Below are 16,081 nucleotides of genomic sequence, written 5' to 3'. Positions count from 1 at the left end.
TATGACGGATATATGCGTCATAAATAAGCTTACGTGGATGCTGATGTGGCAATAACTTTGTGATAATAAATTTCATCATGGCGTGGTAGATGACGTGTCAAATAAATTATGACGCAATGTTTTGTCACAAAACACTTGTATGGTCGATGACATGGCAGGTGACATGGCAATCATATTGTGATATTTTGGTTCATCACTAAATACATTGATGCCTACAACCATCCAAAAGATAATGCATATATTTCACATTCATCCAAAGTCACAACTTTTTGCAACATCCATATATTTCAAGCAAAAACACACAAAAGAACATTGTTCATAATTCTTTAACCAGACATGTACTAAAACTCTATAGTAAGAGAACACATATAATAGATTGTAAGTTGCAGTTCCATATAGCAAACATAAGGATAAAAGGAGGTCCACAATTTTGTGAGATGTGTCTTCAGGATGGTTGACACTAGCATCTTAGGAAGCATGCTTAAGGATTGACCTGATCACGACTAATACTTAATATCTGTCGAAGTAGGATGCTATTTTCTGCTAAGGACTTCTTTAAATCTGCAATCTTAGTTGATTGATTAGCAATGGTTGCCTCAGATGATTCTGACTTGGCCTTTAAGGTATCCATATCTTCTCGAAGTCCATCTTTTTCTCTCCTCTCATTGTCCAATTGAGACTGAAGTTCTTGCATTCTTGCTAAAACAGTCCCTGTGTTGCTTCTCTTGGAGGAGGGCAAAAGGCCAGCATTGTGAAGAAATTTACTTGAACCAGGCAGAACATTGGAAACAACTTTTGTTGCAGACTTTGCAAGCTGTCCATCTTCTACTGGTGTTGCCACCATTGCTTCCATATCACCCTAGCATAAGTATTAAAACTTAATATAGTATAATACATAGTGGAAAGTAGTAAAAAAGAGAAAAACATGTACTTACTATAGCTTTCTGAACAACTTCACTAAACCCTTTTTTTCTTGCTACAATGCATCTCCTTGAAAAGATCAATTGCACTAGGTTCGACATCTTTATATTTTCTTGTCTCTGAAATGAAGTCAAATAAATTTGATCAGCATGGAGATGAAAACATATTAATTTGAGTGCAACAATTTGATCTACATGAAGATCAAAACAAAAGCTTATTATAGTAATGTTTTCTTATGAGTAATTAAATGATAGCAAAAGTATACATCAGCTACTAATACAACTATCAAGTCTAAATTCTTAGCTACTAATACATTAGTTGTTAAGCAAAATTATACATCAGCTATCAACAATAATACATCAAGTGATGTTTGCCTACTATTGTTGCAGCGCAGCTGTTGTTGGCCTTATGTTACTGCAATGCAGCAGTAGGATGCAATTGCTTCCAAAAAATAACAAGTGAACATGTTGGAAGACAATTGGCACACAATAGTGGACAATGCCATGAATAGGATAATGTGCTTCATCCATGTGTATACGCTAAAAACATGAACCAGGAACTAGGAACAATGCTATAAATACACACTGCATTGAAGCGATTGTATTGGTACCAGTAGCCATTTATACAATAACCAAGATTGTGAGAAGCAACAAGTTCCTCCAAACATAACACAATTAGTTTCTTACCACTACATAAGCTTTTGCAACGTATGATTGAGATCATGTGCACTGTGGAAATTGCACCTTCTCACGATTAAGTTTGTTCTTCACACAATTGTTCTGTATGTAAAATACAATTGTAAGGTAGACAAATAGCGATGATAAATTAATAGATTATGTTTATGAATATACAATCAACTTTAGTCGTAAATCAAGTGCAGCTTGAAACATATTTTCATAATTGTAGGAGTTATCTTTTCATCATAAATCCAGAACAAGAACAAAATACTTTTAGAGGATAATATGGACATTGAAAAGCATATATGACACTTCAATAATTTTGTCTTTGGTTACATAAATATTGAGTGAAGGTAAATAATAAGTCTGTCAACTCATATAAGTCACTGAAATGATTGCTTGGTTGTTGTTCTTTCAGCGAGTAAGACAGAAAACAGGTTGAAACTGAAACAGTTGTTCAACAATTTGTTGTTCAAACTGAACTGGTTGCTGCTTCTTGCTGACCAGAAAACAATTTTTGGTGTGCTTGAAAGTGAACTGCTTGCTGTTGAAAATGAACTAGTTGTTGCTTGCTGTTCTTGCCAATAAAAATTTTCAGAAATCATGTTGCTTGCTGCTAGCATCAGAATTCTTGATGTTTCATTTCTTACAGCATGACAGCAAGCAACACATTCATTTCATGGAAGAACATTAAGCAACACCTTTACTAACAGCAAGCAAAACTGCTCATTTTACAGGCCACGGCTAAATGGTTACTGATAATGATCAATACAGGCCACAGCTAAATGGTTACTAAGCTATCGGAGGTGGAATCAACCACTAGGTTCTCAAATAGTTCTAACAAAGAACAATTTTCCCAAGAAAAAGAAACATTGCATTCCAAACACTTCATAAATAAAAATATTATTTATATAGAGGGAAAAGTGGAGTTTGATCGCAAATACCTTGTGGTTTGGGCTAGACCACATTTGTACCAACTCTCTCCATTGATCATCAGTCATACATGAAACAGGTGATGTAGTCCTCACTTGATTTGCAGGAACTCCAGTGAAGTACTTTTTTAGCCTATACCTCATTTGGCATTGTCCACCCTTTAGCATACCAACACATGCATCTTTTACTGAATTACTGTCAACATCCATGGTGAATTGACCCTAGCAAAGAAGTGGTGACTCTATGATACTCAATTGAAAAGGACAATGAACTATAACTAAACAAGTGAGGGAAAATGACTTACAGCAAGCTTCCCAATGTAGTCTGTAATTTTACCCTCGTTCTCTTGCTTCTTGTACTCCTTCTAGTGCGGAAATATTGGAATGTGTTGCCTCAGTATGATCCCACCCTCCGATGCAAACTTTGCAGCCTAAATAGGTGGTTCTGGCCTTCGCTTTCCATCAAAGATTTGGATTGGAATCTTAGTGCCTAACCCTCTGCTCAAGGATTCAAGTTGTTTGCCCCTACTTCGTTGCCTTGGTACCAATTCTGGTGATTAACATCATAAAAGGCAAAAAGATATTAAATTTTCAAACTAGCAAGAATAAAAAAACCAAGCATTAGTTGCATCTGTTACCTACACAGGCATTCTAGATACCTACTACAGATCATGAGGTTGATAGATTAATTTATTTTAGAAATTGAAGATAAGTTGATACACTGATTGAATATCAAATAATCACTTGCCTTCATCTCTATTGTGGTCATTGACCTCAGCTTGTATGGGAGAAGTAGGTTGTGCAGCAGTATTCAGGCCTTCGGTGTAATCTTGCTCAGTGGCAACACTTGAAGTGAAACGTGTTGCGGTAGTCAAGTTCTGTGTGGATGCTTGGTTTGTGGTGGCTCGTGAACTAGCATGTGTAGTAGTAGTTAGGCTTAAGGAGGATTGTTGGTTTATGTCAGCACTCCTTTGCCTAGTGAATCGAATTTCTTGTCCAGGAACATCAGGGGCCACAACCCTCTTAGATCCTCGTGTTCCTTGCGTAGTTTTGTCAGCAACATGAGTGGGGTTGTGGCCAAGTACACCTTTTGCAACATGGGAATCCTGTAGGTATAATACAATAATCATGCATATCAATTTATTTGCAAATGCATGTGTAATGATATATAACATGAGGAAACAAATAGATGAATTAGAAACTTGTTTACTTCCTCTTGCTCAGAGCCTTCACTGTCCTCGCCGTCAAACAAAGACCCTGATTCGTGAGGACCATCATATTTGCTCCTTGCTCTTGTGGCAGTCATCATAATGCGTAACTGATTAATCCCAAGTCGTTGGAACATCTGATTATTCCTCATCACATTCTCTGCCCTCTGTTTCTCATAGTCAGTAGGAGTGATTTCTGTAAATTAATGACATGATTTCATAAATAATAAATAACTCTGAAAAATCAAAGTCAAATGCATGTACTGACCCACAAGAGCACAATAGCAAAAAAGAAAACTGAAAAAACATTAGAAAAGAAGGAATGAAATCCCAATTTCAAAATGGATGGAATGATCACTAGATACTGTATTAGTACAAAGAAACCACCTTTGAACTAGGTAAACAATCTTGAAGATTAGATACACACCTTTATGCTTTTCTTAATCAAGTAATAGTCTCAATGTTGTCTACCAGATGAAAGTTTTGCTAATGTTAATTGAATGTTTTGCTAATGTTAATCAAGTAATAATGCTCACTAATAAATGATAAGGATTTAATTAGTGATTATAATCTGTTCTTGTTGGCTAAAGTGAGACCACACACTTATGTTTTTGGCTTCAGTTTAGTTGTAAATTAATCTGCTACAACACAACAATAAGTCAGAAATCTGCTACAACCATAAATCGCTAAGTGTTTAACACTAGAGTGCGTGTGCTGAAAGCATGTAATATGGTGATGGTACTACTATAACAGGAGGCCATAAGGAGAGAATGAAGAGCGAGTGAGGGACAGTGAGAAGGCATCCTTAGTTGCAATGCATCAGATCCATTACACTCGCACCCCGGCTTGCTTAGAAATCCATCGATTAATCCCCCTCCCACTCGTGCGTGTGCTGAAAGTATGTAATTTGGATCTCTCTTTTTTCTTAACTTTTGAGGTCCAAAATTTATAGATAAACTGCTATAGCTTAATGCAAGTGGTTTAATATGTGGTCTAAAATTACTTCTACAGTTTAGTGCACCTCATATTTGAGGATTCGAGCCAGTAGACAATTCTAAAGCATTGAACTCTAAAGTTTAGAGGATACAATCTGAGAGGTGTCCAGAAAAAATTATAGACAGCTATAGGTAAACTGACATAACACCAAACATTCAGATGCTTAGTTTTGAAGAGATAGGCTGCACATCTACTGTTTTGCAGGCTGACTGATGGTCTTCCCATAGACTGCTTGAAGTAATGATAGCTCACCATAACATGATATTTAGCTGGATCGATACAATAGGAGATAATTATCCACCTCCTCTTGATACTAACCTGGTAAATCTTATTTATCTTTGGAAAGCTTGAATTGAGTATGCATGATTTATATGTCACCCCAGTTTCATCAAACAATGTTTACAGGTAATTGCAGTTATGTCAATGTGGACTAGATTGCAGCCAGTTTATGCTGCAAACACGTGGAATGAAGCCCTAAACAAACGAATTGGCACTGAGGTTGTAGATTACTGTTAATACTTATTCTCCCTATTGGGTATTGGGCATTCACAAGATTATTTTGAGTCAAGCTAGTGTAAGGTTAAAACAATGCTGAATTTTTGTTAAACCTGTGTTTTTTTATATTGGGCACTCTTTCCATCTATTTTTGTACCTATTTAGTTAGATTAATTTACATGCCTTTACTGTAACCAACTGCTGGTTTGATAATGGCTTGGTCTATGGTATCGTTAGGGCAGCTCAACGGTGATGTATCAGCTAGCTTTAGTGTATCGACCTCAGGTTTGGGTACCAATCATGGATCATACCACGCCGCAAGCATTTAACTCCTGTTCAAAATGTTTGGCCACCAACAACCAAGCGTTCCCAGTTGCATATTTTCCTAGGGTACAAGAGCGATTGAAATTTACCTGCTGGTGGGGGTTCCCTTATGCTTCGTATTCCCTTCCTCCCTGGAGCCATGTTTGCTTCGGATCTGCTGAATGATGTGCCCATCGCCGCGCGTGCAAGTGGAGCCCCGCCGCCGCCCGTGTAGAAGAACTGGTGAAGTCGTCTCGCCGTCGCCCGTGCAGGTGGAGTCCCGCCATCGCCCGTGCAGATGGACTGGTGAAGTCCCGCCGCCCTAGTAGGTGAACTAGTGAAGTGCCGCCGGCACCGTGGTATGGGGAGGTGGGTGCGCAGTATGGGGAAGTTGAGGAGATAATCTTGTGCCAAGGAGATAAGAAAGATGTTGGTCGTGGTCGTGGGGTGCAGATTCCGCGTTTACAAAATGCAAAAAAAGGTTCTGTAATTAATAAAAAAAATAATTTTGCCACTACATCGAGGATTCAAACCTAAGCGCTCGTGCATCGTGAGAAGATGCGACATACCACTGCACTAATTAAGTCATTTGTTTGTTTTTTGCTTGAAAGGTGTAATTTAATACTTTTGTTTGTTATTTGCTTCAAAGGTGTACCATTTGCTCTTCTAACTGCAACAAACTTACTTCTGCTGAAGATCTCACTTCTCGGATAATTTATTGATTTCTATGATTTAAATGACTTTCCAATCCGAGAAAAATAAATAAATACCAAAGGTGGTCAAAAAATAGTGAAACTTTCCATGGAGCCTTAATTTGGTTGTAGTTGATTGCAATAAAAAAAATCAAAGGATTATACAAAAGTTAGTTTGTAGATTGTTCTCAGATGGTCATCTCTCTCATTAAGATTCATAACATTGGAGTAGGATTTCACGATTTGAGCCATATTTCGTACTCTTGTTTGTTTTTTCTTCAAAAGTGTAGCATTTGTTTCTTCTAACCGCTGCAAACTTACTTCCACTGAAGATCTCCCTTCTCGGATTATTTATTGATTTCTATGATTTAATGACTTTCCAATCCGAGAAAAATAAATAAATACCAAAGGTGGTCAAAAAATAGTGAAACTTGCCATGGAACCTTAATTTGGTTGTAGTTGATTGCAATAAAAAATCAAAGGATTATACAAAAGTTAGTTTGTAGATTGTTCTCAGATGGTCATCTCTCTCATTAAGATTCATAACATTGGAGTAGGATTTCACGATTTGAGCCATATTTCGTACTCTTGTTTGTTTTTTTCTTCAAAAGTGTATAATTTGTTTCTTCTAACCGCTGCAAACTTACTTCCACTGAAGATCTCCCTTCTCGGATTATTTATTGATTTCTATGATTTAATGACTTTCCAATCCAAGAAAAATAAATAAATACCAAAGATGGTCAAAAAATAGTGAAACTTGCAATGGATCCTTAATTTGGTTGTAGTTGATTGCAATAAAAAACAAAGGATTATACAAAAGTTAGTTTGTAGATTGTTCTCAGATTGTCATCTCTCTAATAAGATTCATAACATTGAAGTAGGATTTCACGATTTGAGCCATATTTCGTTATTTTGTTTTTTTCTTCAAAATTGTACCATTTGTTCTTCTAACCGTTGTAAACTTACTTCCGCTGAAGATCTCCCTTCTCAGATAATTTATTGATTTCTATGATTTAAATGACCTTCCAATCCGAGAAAAATAAATAAATACCAAAGGTTGTCAAAAAATAGTGAAACTTGCCATGGAGCCTTAGTTTGGTTGTAGTTGATTGCAATAAAAAAATCAAAGGATTATACAAAAGTTAGTTTGTAGATTGTTCACAGATGGTCATCTCTCTCATTAAGATTCATAACATTGGAGTAGGATTTCACGATTTGAGCCATATTTTGTTTTTTTGCTTCAGAAATGTACCATTTGTTCGTCTAACCGATGTAAACTTACTTCCGCTGAAGATCTCCCTTCTTGGATTATTTATTGATATCTATCATTTAAATGACTTTCCAATCCGAGAAAAATAAATAAATACCAAAGGTGGTCAAAAAATAGTGAAACTTGTCATGGAGGCTTAATTTGGTTGTAGTTGATTGCGATAAAAAAAATAAAAGGATTATACAAAAGTTAGTTTGTAGATTGTGCACAGATGCTCATCTCTCTCATTAAGATTAGGTTCACTGGTTGCCGGCCTATTTTAAGCAAATTCTATCACCACAAACATCTAAAGAGATTTTCCCCTATATTTATTAGGCCTTTATAAAAACTTTGCCTATATTGGTCTCTTAAGTAATGGTAGAAAAATATAGAAACAAATGGGCTTATCTGAAAGCAATCTTAGATAATGTTAGTGACCACTTAGTAGCAGTAGCAACCAGATTGCTTTGTTGGAATCTGTGCTGATTATTCGTCATGCTACTCATCGTCGCTATCATCATTTTCGCCGTTATGGATTGTTCTCTCTTCATTATCACTAGCATATTGCAGAAATGTTTCATCTTCTTCGTCTTCAAATAAATCTTCAGGTTCATCCTCCCTTTGTCTCTAAAGGTCTTCAACTATACTTGCATGAATAGTAAAAGAATTTTCACCGACCAACGCATCAATGTCCATATTGACATCATAATCTTCAATATGAAAATCAACACACTCATCATCTTGGTATGATAGTTCCACACCCTTTGATATTTCATCACTTGAAATTTCATCCACATTCCACAAATGCCTATGTGAGAATTTTTGAACAACTCGCTAGTCTCCACGATATTTGGTATCTTCCAAGTAAAACACCTTTGTCGCCTGCGTGGATAGAATAAAAGGATCATCCTTGTACCAAATACATGCATGGTTGATGCTTCTAAAGAATCCATCATCTTTCATCCTTGCCCTGTTACTACACGTATCAATCCAATCACACTGAAATAGAACCACTAACCGATATCCGCTAGAGTCTGCATTGTACTGCAGCTGAATTATTTCTTTCAAGCAACCATAAAATTCAATATCTTCTCCATTATGTGTGCCATCAACCATAACTCCACTATTCTGCGTCCTTCTATTTTTCTCACGCTCAATAGTGTGGAACCTTACACCACCAACAATACATGCTGAAAATATTTTTACTTGCAGATCTGGCTGACATGACAAAGCGTATAGGTCACCACTTACATCTTTACCATTCACAAATCGTAGAGTTGCAATTTGTACACAGAATTCCCCAAGATGGTTAAAACAACTTCAACCACTAAAAATGGTTTAAGAAAATATACAAGAACAACTCACATGGTTCTTAAACCAGGTACCAAATTGTTTCTCAATGGTTTTTTCAATACCTTGATTTCCTTCATTATGTAGCTCCTTTCTGTATAACCTGAAAACCATTTTTAAACAAACAATTAGCACATCAAATTAGTAGGTTTGTATTCAAATGAAGCAAAATTGTGGATATGAAGACATACTCTATATATTGTTCAACCTCCGCACAATTGTTTAACACATACCAAACCATCTTTTCATATATTTTTTCTTGGTATGTAATCCTATGCCCTCCGAGTAAATCGAATCCATGTTGGAAAACAGATAAATCACCCGTGCTCATATCAACACGCTCTCTGTTCCTACCCTCCCAATTATGTCGTGTGTCGAGATCATCAAAATACCGTGAACAAGCAGTCAAGCATTCACTAGCAACATATGCTTCAGCAATTGAGCCTTCAGGACGTGCCATGTTCCTCACAGAATGCTTTAAAGTATATAACCGTCTTTTCGATGGGGTACATCCAACCATATTGCACTGGGCCTCTCAGGATAGCTTCATCAGGTAAATGGACAGTCAAGTGAACCATGACATCGAAAAATGCAGGAGGAAATATTTTCTCAAGCTTGCATAGAACAATTGGGATTTCATATTTCATTCTATGCAAAACATTTAACTTCAATGTCCTAGCACATAATTGCTGAAAAAATTTACCTAGTTCAGCAATTGCTATGTGTCATTATCCATGATTCCTCGAAGAGCGGTAGGTAAAATGCGTTGCAGTATTATATGACAATCATGAGTTTTTAACCCTTAGAGGTTGCAACCATCAGCTGTAATACATGTTGCTAGGTTAGAAGCATATCCATCTAGAAACTTTACACTTCTTAGAAAGTCATAGAAAGCAAGCTTCTGCTTTTTATCCATTGTGTATGGAGTAGGTGGAGCGCTATATGAATCTCCATCACGCTTCAAGTGCAAAGATTTTCGTATGCCCATGTCTTCCATATCAAGCCTAGCATTGGTACTATCCTTCGACTTCCCGGGAATACCTAGTAATGTACCAAGAATTGACTCACATATATTTTTTCGATGTGCATCACATCAAGGTTATGTCGCAGCTTCAACCCTGTCCAGTAAGGCAAATCCCACAAACATGACCTTTTCTTCCAACATTGGCCATCATTTGCATCCCGCTTTCTCTTCTTGTTTTGAGTATGTTTTCCTGGTCTAACATCCTTGACATTGTCCAATTGTTGCTTCAATTCAACCTCACTAAATGCTTCTGGCTTGTCACGGTTTTCAACTTTCCCATCAAAGTCTTTCTTTTTTCTCCATGGATGATCCTTTTCAAGGAATCGTCGATGCCCAATATAGCAAATCTTATTCCGTATTCTCCTAGAGCATGGATTTTTGTCACAATGCAAACAAGCATAATACCCTCTGGTGACTCTACCAGACAATGTGCTTCGCTGGATAATCATGTATGCACCATAGCACCGCAGCATGTAGAATAAACTCTTTTCCAGCTCTTGCATCAATAGTATTGACACCCAACCAAAGATCTTGCAACTCGTCAATTAGTGGATCTAAAAATACATCAAAATCCTTTCCTAGGCATTCTTTGCTAGGGATAAGTAGACACATCATGAAGTTTGATTGCTCGACACATACCCATGGAGGAAAGTTGTATGGGATAACAAAAATAGGCCACATACTATAAGAGGAGCTCATTTTCCCAAATGGATTGAAACCATCTGTTGCAAGCCCAAGCCTGATATTCCTAGGATCTTCTGCAAACCAACCATGTTGCTTATCAAAGTCCTTCCATGCCTTACCATCCATGGGATGGTTGAGCTCATTTTCCATAACTTTCCTCTTCAACTTATGCCATTGTGCCTCCTCAGATATTTTTTTCAAGGAAAACATCCTTTTCAACCTAGGAATCCAAGGAAAATACCGAAGTACCTTTTGAGGACTCTTATTTATACCTTCACCATCTTTCCATCTAGATTCTCCACACACTGGGCATTCATCTTTTTTTGCATAATCCTTCCGAAACAAAACACAATTATTTTGGCACACATGGATTGACTCATATCCGAGTCCTAATACACGAATAAGTTTCTTTGCTTCATTATAAGATGTTGGAAGGCAACATTGTGGGAATGACAATGATAATAACTTCATAATTGCATTGAATGCCACATTGCTGATCCGATAAAATGACTTGATATGCAGTAACCGAACCACAAAAGAAAATTTCATGAATGGTGAACCTGGCTGAAGTGTCTGCTTCATCTCATCTAACACAACTGCAAACATGGACTTCCCTATACCTTCTTCATATGTGAATAACTCATGCACCATTTCTGGTAATCTATCATCAGGGTTATCTTGTTCATACTCATTCATACTAGCATCCTCATTCAAACTAGGTGGTTCATTTAGATGGACAACATTTTCATGTAATCTACCTGTCAATTGTAGCTCTCCATGATGTATCCATGTTGTGTATGTGCTCACCATCCCATTAATATATAAGTCATCCTCTACTTGTGATTTATGTTTAGAAATTTGATTCAAGCACTGTCGACATGGGCATAAGATCTCTATGACATCAGGAAACCGCTCTTCAACAAACTTCATGAACTCATCCACCCCGGCTAGATACTTGTTGCTGAAAAGCCTAGAATTGATCCAAGATCTGTCCATCTGTCACACATTGAAATAATAAAACACTACAGGTGAAACAACTAAAAAATCCTTAAAACCATTACTTGACACTACAATATGCCCAACGCTAGCAAACTTGATATATGTAGCTCTAGTTAAACAAATACATATAGTTCACTATTAGAATGGTAGGTCAATGTTCTCTTCTCCTTTTAAATAACTAAAATGGTACTCAAAAACAGAATGACTACTCAATTGTGACTCACGTTTGATTTATTTGCATGTGACACAATTGGCAAAATGGGTCACTCTAGAGCCGCTCTTCAAAATAGTTGTGTGAACTACTGAACTGAAGCTTGTTTTGTGAACTTGTGTGTGATCTAAACCAGTGTTCAGTCTGTGAAACCTGTATTGGTGAGGGGCTGCTCACTGTGACCATTAGGGAAACCTATGAACTTGTGTGAACTGAAGCTTGTTTTGTGAACTTGTGTGTGAACTAAACCAGTGTTAAAACTGTGAAACCTGTATTGGTGAGGGGCTGCTCATGTGAGCATCACGAAAACCTATGAACTTGTGTGAACTGAAGCTTCTTTTCTGAACTTGTGTGTGAACTGAACCAATTTTCAGTCTGTGAAACCTGTTAACTTTTGTGTGTGTACCAGTGAACATCACAGAAACCTGTGAACTTATGTGTAAATTCTATGAATCTGTGTACCTGTGAACTTGGGTGTGAATATGTGAGACCTGTGTGAAATCTGAAACCTTTGAACTATTGTTCTGTATGTGAAACATGTTAAGTTTTTATGTGTAACCTGTAAACTAATGTGAAATCTGAAACATGTACTATATTAGTCACTAACCTGTCAACTTGTGCAGACACTGGTTCCCCTTGGCTGGACAGATTTCAAACTGAATATGAGGTTGTCTCTATCAGTAGCAAGGGAAGAAAACTTGACGGTTAATCCTGGAAGATGGCGAGTGCTCTATCTTGGAGACTTGGAAGATGGTGAATCTTGGAAGAACAATCAAAAGGATGGTAAGATTAATGGTTTCAGCCCAAACATTAGGCCACAAGTTATGTTCCTGCACCTAGATGGATGGATCACGGATCATAATATCCATTAGGAGTAACACCTAGGACAATTTTCATTGTGGCAGATGGTACTTATGATCTACAAACCTTTTGATGTTTCTTCTCTCTTGTACGGCAGGAAACACCTTGCCACAGTGATAGCGCCAGAACATCCATCGACGGCTTCAAGCTCCTACATGTGTTTCCGGCGTTTGGCTGTTGCGGCTGTAAAAGGCTGGAGTCAGCCTGTACGGCTGTACCCTGCTGGACTCAGGCGGCAGGATGCCTAGGACCTAAATTGATGTTAGTCGGTGGGCTGCTTGGCTGTTGCTACTCATCATGTACCCTGCTGGACTCAGCAGGCGGGCTGCCTAGGACATAAATTGATGTGCTAAGAGTTGTAGTTGGTGGGCTGCTTGAGACTCTAGCCGGTGGCCTGCTGTTTGACTAGTTATTTGGGCAAAACTGATTTGTACCTCACGTGTGTATGGACCTGATGATGTGGGCTTTTTTGGGCAAAATAGATTTCAACATGACATGTATGGGTCTAGACATATATGGATCTAGACATTATATTATATATTATATTTATTCTTCATGTTTATATTATATATTATATTTATTCTTCATCATTATATTTATTTTTGAGCTGAATCAAAATTCATAAAAATCTTGATAGACATAAATTATGTGAAAGTTCCCTTTGGACCGGGAACATGATCTGGATGTCGCCTAGAGGGGGGTGAATAGGCGAATAAAACTTATTACTTTAAAACTTAAATCTTACTCTACTCGAAGACAGGATCGCAGTGGAGTGAAGAACCCTTCGAGTAGGTTGCAGTGGAATTGAAGTTCCTGTCTTAAGAATATCCTGCACCTCAAGGAAAGCTAGTACCACAAGTAAGTAGTGAAGTGCAGATATAAAAGCGAGTAAGATAGAGAGTCAGAGTACAATACAGAACAGAGCACACAGACGCAAGGATTTATCCCGAGGTTCGGCCAAGCCTGAAATGCTTGCCTAGTCCTCGTTGGAGTTAGCCACACCTGGGCTTGGAGTCTATTTCAACTCCTTCCTCCGTTTGCTCAGATCCATCAGTATGACAGATAGAGCCTTTCACTATTGAGTTGGGTTACAACAACACTGTGGCTGCTTACAAACTTCTTGGCAGCACCTCGGTAGAGTAACAATACGCTCAAGACCTTGCTCTAGCTCTTAGCAGCACTTCACCTCTCTCTAAAGGCTTATAGTTGTGCCTTCTACACAAACTATAGAGTTACACACAAGAGGGAGAGCGAGAATTGATTCGAGTGAAGTCTATACTTGTTGGCTGCACTTGTACTTTGCTTGAGGCGCCTAGGGGTCCCTTTTATAGGCACAAGGGGTCTAGGAGCCGTTGGAGTCCCATTTGGAAGGCAATACTTTCTTTCTGTCGGGTGGCGCACCGGACAGTCCGGTGCACCACCGGATACTGTCCGGTGCCTGATCTCCTTCCATAAATGGCGCAGTCGACCGTTGATAGCCTGAGAGCCGTTGGCTCACCGGACATGTCCGGTGCACACCGGACAGTCCGGTGCCTCCTTCTAGCCGTTGGCTCGGCCACGTGTCCCGCGCAGATCGCGCGGCCGACTGTTGGCCCGGCCGACCGTTGGCTCACCGGTCAGTCCGGTGCACACCGGACAGTCCGGTGAATTATAGCCGTACGTCGCCGGTGAATTCCCGAGAGCGGCCAGTTCGCCAGAGTTCAGCCTGGCGCACCGGACACTGTGCGGTGCACCACCGGACACTGTCCGGTGCACCACCGGACAGTCCGGTGTGCCAGACTGAGCTGTCTTGGCTGTACATAGCCAAGCCCTTTGCACCTCTCTCCTTTTCTTCTTCTTTCTGCTTCTAACACTTAGACAAGTATATTAGTCCACAAAACCAATGTACTAAGTATAGAAACATACCTTCTCTTAATCATTACATCTATAGCATTTCACATGCTTGAGCTTTGATGTTGGACTCATAAATCATCAAGTCGGCTTGACTTGATCTAGATTGACATTACTTGGCTCCAACATCCTGTAAAGGTCACATAGAACATCTCCAAACATAGGAACAACCCAAACTAAAGATCAAGGTGAACTTAGCTCTTTTGGGCTGCTTCCAGTTCTGGTTTTGACACTTGTTCTCCTTCTAGTGACCTTGATCTCCTCCTTAGAGCTTGATCTTGAGCCTTATGACTTACACCACATAACTGTAGCTGTTACCTCATTGGCTGTAAGTCACGTCCTTATGTAGTGATCCTTGATGTGCCGTAGCTGTTCTCAACTCGATCACCCTTGACTTTGCAAGCCTTCTTCTTCACCCTTGGCTTTGGGTTCCTCAGCCTCCTTGACCTTCTCCCGTGCACTTGGTACCTCGAAGCTCTTCTTGCCTCCGTCCTTGGCTTGATCAGTTGTCTCCGAGCTACGCACCCGAGTCTCACTTTATGCAATGTCCATCTTACTTGTGATGTCCATCATGTATCCATAATCCAGTTCTTGGACTATCACATTTGTTCACTTGTGTTGAACCCTGTAGGCTTTACCTTAAGCACCTGTTCAACACTTAGTACACTTGTTAGTCCTTTAATTGAGTTGTCATCCAAACACCAAAACTCACAAGAGAGCTTTCAATCTCCCCCTTTTTGGTGATTGATGGCAACACAATTAAAGCTTACATAAGAATGAGATTAAAGCACAAGTTTTGAATTCTAAGTTTATAGAATGCTCCCCCTAAATATGTGCTTACTTCAAAAACATAATCTTGACCTCAGACGCCAATTTGCACATACTTAGGAAAATCGAAACATTTCTACACCTTAGCACATTTTAGGATACATTGTGTCAAGAATCAAGCCATGATGCTATAACACACAAATGCACATAATCAGAGTTAAACACCATTCAATTTAGTTGATATATCACAGGAATATCAACCTACCACTATTCATCATTAAGATACCAATTCAAACTAATACCAATTTAAACTAAGACACTAATTTAAAGCAATCTTAAAGCACCATTAACCACATGACTATCTATTACACTATAGAAGCCAAATAATTCATCGCAGCGGAAACACTAGTCCTTATGATGCAACACATATAATACTGCAAGGAGCATATGAATATCACACTTGGCAAAGCTCAAACTAACACATCACAAACTAACACATCACCCCTTAGGATAAGCTTTCCTCTCATGTTGAGATAAGCTTTAATGCACAAATTCTCCCCCTTTGACATCAAACACCAAAAACCATACTCAAGCAAGAACATAGGATGATGTCAAGGGACAGCAGGGTGTTAAGGAGGAAAAACGACTATCAAAACTCCCCCTTACTTATTGAACATATGCCCTATCAACATTTAGGTAAGATACATATATGCAAATAAGATTAATACTTCCTTTTGTACCTTTACCATGTTGTAGTGTACTTCCCATCTTGAAAGATTTAATCTCTCGAGAGCTTCTCCATACTTGTGCCTGATTCTTTA

At 38.6% G+C, this 16,081-nt stretch overlaps 1 pseudogene; it reads right to left on the bottom strand.

The window, feature by feature from the left end:
• Window positions 1–481: 481 nt before the first annotated feature.
• LOC109944617 (uncharacterized) lies at window positions 482–5,694 on the bottom strand (annotated as a pseudogene).
• Between the last annotated feature and the right edge of the window lie 10,387 nt (window positions 5,695–16,081).

This window comes from Zea mays, chromosome 2 (assembly GCF_902167145.1).
Source record: "Zea mays cultivar B73 chromosome 2, Zm-B73-REFERENCE-NAM-5.0, whole genome shotgun sequence".
Classification (NCBI taxonomy): domain Eukaryota; kingdom Viridiplantae; phylum Streptophyta; class Magnoliopsida; order Poales; family Poaceae; genus Zea; species Zea mays.
The sequence above is the reverse complement of the archived record's forward strand: the minus strand, read 5'-3'. Positions and strand labels throughout refer to the sequence as shown.